We start from the raw sequence: 7,174 nt of genomic DNA, 5'->3' as shown, positions 1-7,174 counted from the left end.
CTCCCTGCCCGATAAGAGGACCCGTCTCGATTTACCACCACAGACTCGTATTCCAACCACCAACACTGAGGAGTGCATCCGTGGGGCCTCACGTAGGGGACACGGTAACAGAAGGACAGCACCCGACCCCCCTCGCTCGCTCGCACGCGATGGGCTGTGCTCTTTCCCGTGGGCATATGCTCCTCCCCAGCCCTGTGCCCTTACAGCAGGACAACCACGTGTGAAACGCACTGCACACATCTGTCCAGTGGCCAAAATACACCAGCCTCAGACACTCCAGGATAACTCATCCAGGCCAGACCCTCCGGCACCGTCCTTGCACACCGGCCTTCACCTTCCCCAGCGTCTGTCCATCCCAGTGACCTAGTCTTCGTCTCCTGTTCCACCCCTGGGCCTAACTGCAGCATGATCTCCAGATCGTTCCCAAGGCCACCTCTCCAGGTGCCTCCCACCCACACTGGGCAGTGCTTCCACGAAGGGACAGCCCTGTGGCTATCGATGATCACATGGTAAGTGCCAAAAGCGGGGTCTGGGCAGCACATAGATGAAGACCTGAGCAGGCAAAAGCTACCATCGAGTGACGAAGACCTGGTGTGCTCACCTGGTCACTTCACTCCTTCATCCGTTCCTTCCACAGATGCCGAGCACTTGCCACGTGCCAGGGACCAGCCTTGGAATAACTGCGATGGAAGGGACGGTGACAAGTTCCAGTAGAGTTAGTTGGTGCTTGAGAAGAGAGGCCTCCCTCCTAGCGGGGGTTTCAAGGCAACTGTCAAGGACAAGGCTGCATTTGGACAAGGCCTCGAAGGATCCACAGACTACTGATGGTGGCAATCTCTCCCCGGGTTGTCCAGGTGCTCCATGAATTGAGTGTAAACCACGAAGGAGGAAACAGGGTTGGATAAGCAGAGGCATGGGAAGAAAGCCAAAAGGGCTAGAGAAGGGAAACGGAAAAGTCTGGAAGGAGAAACAAGACCATACTCCAAATCTAAATGCAATGGGTAGTTCAAAGTAGTATCTGAATTTATGCACATTTCCTAGACGAAAGTTGAGGAAACTAGACTTTTAGTCTTTGCTCTGCTGTAGACATGCCTAGAAAAGATTACCCTCTGGGGGACTCAGCCTCTCCATCCAAAATGAAGGGCTGCACCAAATCCAGATTTCTTAAACTTTGTGTTTCAGGGACTGAAGTTATACTCATATTTCCAGCCTAGACCTCTTTCCTTCACTCTGTTCAAAGGTAAACCAAGGCACAATAAAATCTGAAAGACTTTATTTGAGCAAAGCAGCTCAAAACCCTCCACAGCTACCGCCCTGGTCCAAACTACCATCAGCTCCCACTTGGGTTATTGCAACAGTTCCCAACTGGTCCCACCGCCTCCACCCTGCCAGAGCCCAGGGGCCTGGGCCCCGCATGCACACGCTCCGATACAGAGCCCGCCCCACATCCTCCTGTGACTTCCTTGACTTCCGTCACTCACAGTCAAGGCCAGCACCCACCCCGTGCTCCACCTGCCTCGACCCTCTCTCAACAGCTCCTCCTACCCGCCGCCTCATTCTCTCGGCTCCAGCCACACTGGCCTCTTTGCTGTTCCTCAAACCTGCCGAGACATGTCCACCTTAGGGCCTTGACACCTGCTGAGTCCTCTGCTCACTCCCTCACCTCCTTCCAGTCCTTGCTGAAAGGTCACCTTCTCAGTGAGGCCTTCCCGACTTCCCCATTTAAAACTTTATCACCCTCCCATCTTGGGTCCCCATTGCCCTCCCTTATTTTCTCCTAAACACTTCTCCTCGTCTGATGTAGGTTTTACTTCATTGCTTCTTATCCTTTTCGCCCTCACCTAGAATGTGAGCTTCAGGAGGGCAGGGATGTTTGTTTCATTCATTGCTCCATCTCCAGTGCTTAGAAGGTGCTATGGGTAAAATGTGTCCCCCAAAAGTTCATGAACAGGAAACTTTGTCTCTATTGTAACAGTGTTAAGAGGGTGGGAAATCCTATTATGGTATTTAAAAGGTGGGACTTTTTTTTTTTTTCCTTTTTTTTGTCTTTTTTCGTGTCCGGCAACGGATCGCAACCCTCAGTGTCGCGCCCATACCGGACCAGGACCGGCAACGGGATCGCAACCCTCGGTGTTGCGCCCGCACCTCGCTCAGCCAGTGAGCGGCCGGTCTGTATGTGGGATCCGAACCCTCGGCGGGAGCGCTGCCACACTCTCAAGTGGCACACTGTAGCAGTGCGCCACCGGGCCGGCCCTAAAAGGTGGGACTTTAAGAGGTGACTGGATGGAGCAACGCGTTGGTGGTTAGTGGGTGGCCATGGGCATGGTTCTGATGGCCTTATGAGGATAGCAAGTGAGCAGGTTAGCTCTCTCGCTCAGCCACTCTCACTAGGTGACACCCTGCTCAGAAGGCCCTCACCAGATGTGTTCCCTGGCCCTTAGACTTCCCAGCCTCCAGACGGTAAGCAATAAATTCCGTTTCTTTAGAAATTACCCAGTTTCCGGTATTCTGTTAAAAGCCACAGAAACGACTAATATGGAAGAGTGCCTTCCATAGCAGTAGCCTAAGGAATATTTACTGCTGGACGAATAGATAATTGAAAAGGAAATAATCTCTCATTTTTGTTTCAGGGAGCATGGGTGATAACTGACATAAGGAAGGTTATCAATTTTTCATATTAAAAAGGAAGGAAGAAGGGAGCTATCTAGTATGATATTTCAGAAAAGAAAGATACTTTAACCTCCCCCAAATGGAAAGTGCATTCTTTCAGGATAAATAATAGGCTTTCCCAAGAAAGTTGAGTGGGAGAAGTCACATCAATACCTATGCTACACGACATTTTTTTTTCTTTTTTCACTGTGGATCAGTGAAAACTTTGGCACCAATACCCACCTACCCCTCCACCCCCAGCAACCCTCCAGCTCTGCCTCAGTATGGTTCTTCCTTCAAAAAAAGACCAGAGAGCTGTCACCTTGTCTGGCCCTTGCTCCAGCAGACACTCCAGCTTACATCAGAACGATTCATGGCGCTGGAAAAGGTGAGGGTTCCAGCTCCAGAAACCAGCACAGATCCAGGGCTAAGAGCCAGCGTGACACCAGCCCGTGGCCACAAACTTCACAGTTCACAGTGAATTTTCTATGCATTTCTTTTCCCTGCTGCTTCTGCAAACACACCTTTTATGCAGCTGCTAAGAGAAAAATAATAAGATATTTTACCAACCTCACTTCCTTTACCCTCCTATTAAGCTAGTAAAGCAGATATATTAGCCCCAGTTTTGAAGATAAAGAGCCAGGGCTCAGAGAGGCTAGAAGCAACTTGGTCGAGGTCAGGAGCTCAGTCTGTAAGTGGCAGAGCTGGGATTCCACACCAGGGCGCGTGACTCCAAAGCCCAGCTTTCACCGCGCTGCCTCCCTGCCTCGGTGTCCCAGGACGTGGACGGGAAACCACCACCCTGCTGGAGGAAGGGTCAGTGACACTGGCCAGGGTGAATCTGGCCACCTTGACTGCACATGGCACACAGGTGCAGCTGTGCTGCAGCTTCTATCATCCACACAGAGTCCAGGAGGAGGTGGGAGATGGTGACAAGGAAGGGTCGCCCTGTCACTTTCCAGACAAAACAACATCTCAAACCTCTTTTTTTTTCCTCTCTCCTCTCTCGGGCACCCCCATTCCCATTCACCTCGTCCAACTCCAGGTCCACCTGACACAAAAGCCGTCCCGCTGAGGCTGCCCACTCTGACTGCTCCCATCTCCCAAATATCTGGACCTCATGGTCTGAAGTACGCCCAGCCAAGCCCGCTGTCGCCTGATTTCTCCCTGACAACGTAGCACGTTCAAATATCTGGAGCCAGAATTGCACATGATGCCTCTGACACAGTCTTCGTTATCTCACGTGGTTCTCAGCTCGCTGGCTATGATCGCAATTCCAGGCCCTGTGTTCTTCCACGGCCCCCGCAGGGCCTGGGTGATGCAGAGCAGATGCTGACTCGTCAAACTACACGGTAGGGAGCCCCACAGCTTGCAAAGTACTTCCACTCACATGACTCCCTTGGGCCTCACAATCACAGGCAGGGAAACTGAGTCGTTCAGAGAAGTGACGTTGTTGAAAGCCTTGCCTTAGACTACCGTGTCGCACGAGCCCTACCAGAGGGGTGGGGAGACGACAGGACACCCAAGTCGCCACTGAGAAAGAACCTTTGGGAACAAGTGTGGATGCAGGAAAGGCTCCAAAGTCAGGCAATTTGGCTCAACAGGTGTGTGCTAAGTAGGGGACCATCCCATTCCAGACACCTGTGATAGCGAAAGGGGGAACTGTAAAAAATTACATCAGGACAATAGGCGTAAACACAACTGACTGGGCAAAGGAGGGCACATGTTCCAGTGATGAGGGTCTGCCTTGGGCCAGGCAGTCTGAGTGGCTGCATGTTAGGTGCCGCGGGGGCACTGAGATGCAGACAACCTCGCTGCCCTCACGAGCTCACAGTTTAATGGGAGAGGGAATAGAACGTCGCAAGCAGAGGAGGGGGGTGCCTCCTGAGTCACTTAAAAGCAGTGTCCAGGGACTTGTCCCCCTGCACTCCAATTCATACAGTGAAACCGGATCTGTTGACAGCAGAAACACAATAAATATGAAGCAAATAAAATTTGGGAAAATTGTCCAGTGGAAGCATGGCAGCCCCCATCCTCCCTGACTCATTGGACTCTTATAGAGATGGAGGCATTTGAACCAGGCTTAGAAGGATGAACAGGACTGTGATCAGTTGGCAAGAATGGACTGATGACCTGCGTCCGTGCAAGATGCAGAACGTGTTGTCAGCAGTTGGCTGCAAGGAGTCCAGTTGCAAACATATATGGGTGAGGAGATCTGCACAGGACTGGTCTGGCTGCTCACCCAGTGATCGCCAGCTCTGCTCCATCTTTGAGGGACTGCGTGCCTCCCAACCTTCTATCACTAGCAAAATGCCATCAGACCACGTGGTTGTGCTACAAGGAAGCAGGTGGCTCTCCTGTTTGTAGTGGCAGGGTACCACCGCCAGGGGGAGCCGAGGTCTCAGGGTGGGGCCCAGACACTGAGAGAAGCAGAGTTCAAGAGCTCTGATTTCCCACGGAGGCCTCCTGGGGGGTCACTTCCTACAGTTTCTCTCTCTGTCCCCACCTCCCCCCCAACACACACCCAAGGCCAGTGCTTTCAAGCTGACCAGAGGTGGTACCCTCTTGAGAGCCCTCCCGGGACCAGGTGAGCAGCCAACACAGGTGTTTCAGGTCGGCCCAGGCTCTGAGGACAGGTGGAGAGGACCCTCTCCCCCTCTCTCTGGGTTTGTTCTTCCCTGCCTGGCCACCATCAGGAGCATGGGCCCCAGAGGTCCCTGTAGAAAGGAGCCCAAAAGGGCATAGTCCAGCCTCTGTCCAGGCCTCAGGTCAGTTGAGCCAAAGGAGTCCAGGTGGCCAACATATGCTCTGAGTGGTTGGGACCCAAATCCCAGCCCCTGAGCTTACAGGGACTGGACGTCACAGGGTGGGTCTGGGGTCCTAAACAGTCACCTTCTGGAGACCCAGCTAGTGAGGTGGCTAGCCAACCATACCAGCTGGGTCTCCAGGGCAGTGACCGTTCGGGACCCCAGGAACATCCCATAGCTGCTGTAGAAAAAAACAGCCTGGAGGAGTAAGGTGGGGCCAGCTTTTGAGAGGCCTCAAATGTCAAGCAAAGTGTCTGGACAAAAGCTAAGCTCAGTGTTCTCACTCCTAGGAGGAGGCAGAGGGGTCTGGCTCGTGCTTCCTCCTCACGGGCCAAGTCCAATGGGCGAGTGTAAGTGGACTTGGTTTTTCTCCAAGTTTATATTTACAGCCCAACCTGTAACCACAGGCCACCTTTTTCAGGTGTAGCGCTAGTATTAATAACAGCTACCATTATCAAGTACCTGTAAGTATTATACTCCAGCAGATCAAAATCTGCAGGTGGCAGAGCCGCTGTGTGAGCCCAGCCTTTTGGCTCCTGCACCTTGGCCTTTACTCTGGGTCTCACATATCTGGCTGGTGACTACTTGGTGACTACTTGCTGTCTTTCATAGGCTGGGTGCCTGACCAAGATGAATGTCAGCGTGCACACCCGAACTAAAGAAAAAGAAAATCTCAAATGGCCTAAGGACAACACCTGCAGACTTAGCTTTAGGGGAACACCCTGTACTCTCACACACCAGCCTTCGCTCAAGCTGATCCTGCAGCCTAGAAGTTTCCACCCCCTTCTGCTGTTTATTGAAATCCTACCCTCCTCCAAGGTCTGGCTCAAATACCGCTTTCTCAGAGATGCCTTCCTGGGCCCTGCCAGGCTGAACACTCCTGATCTGTGCCCCGTGAACTTGGCAGCTGGCGGCTACAGCCCTGCCCCCTCACATTCTGCCTTTGCCTCCTGTTGGGGGGGCAGGTCTTGCCATCTCTCCACCCCCACTGGGCTCTGCACACTCTCAGGCCCTAGAAATGCTTGCGACCCAGAGACCAAGCCCAGAGTCTCTGGGAATGGCTGTGGCCAACGCCGCAGGTGGAGGGTGCCAACCTAGCAGGTGCCTCTGAGGGCTCACAGTGCTGCCAGCTGCCCTTTCCCAACCCTGGGACTGAAAACAGCCCCATGGTGGCTGAGCCACTTTTACCCTTCCCAGAAGCCAGCCAGCCCCCACCTGGGCACCTGGCCGAGGCAGCTGTGGCCCTGCCAGATCTCCTGCAGCCTCCCCCAAGCTCTCCTTCCCTGCAGTCAGTCCACTGGGCTTCTGCCGGATCTATGTCCCAGTTCGTTTGCTTTGCTGAAGCCCCAATGCTGGGCCTGGCCCACCCCACCCTCCAAGGACTAGTCCCGAACTCAGCCCCCTAGCAGTGGAAAGAGGCCAGTTCTGTCACTAGAGCTGCCAGTTAGGCTCCCAGAGTCACAGCTCTGCAGCCACCCTTCAGCACAGCAGGTCAGGATCTTCCTGTGCCAAGCCCAAGTTCCCCAGGCACCTTCAGACCTCGGGTCCAGGGACTGACATCCTTGCCGGAGCAGTGCCCCGGAGGCCTGCCTTCCCCAGGCAGAAGGTCACAGGAGAGAGAGGCAGAGGTATCCAGGCCACACTGGAATAGCAAAGGGGCCTGTTGAGGATTTTAGCCTGGGGTTTTAGAATTCCCTCAGTCAACAAGCATTTACCAA

Source organism: Galeopterus variegatus, unplaced genomic scaffold (genome assembly GCF_000696425.1).
Source record: "Galeopterus variegatus unplaced genomic scaffold, G_variegatus-3.0.2 Scaffold3698, whole genome shotgun sequence".
In the NCBI taxonomy this organism is placed as follows: domain Eukaryota; kingdom Metazoa; phylum Chordata; class Mammalia; order Dermoptera; family Cynocephalidae; genus Galeopterus; species Galeopterus variegatus.
This window is presented reverse-complemented; position numbering follows the sequence as displayed.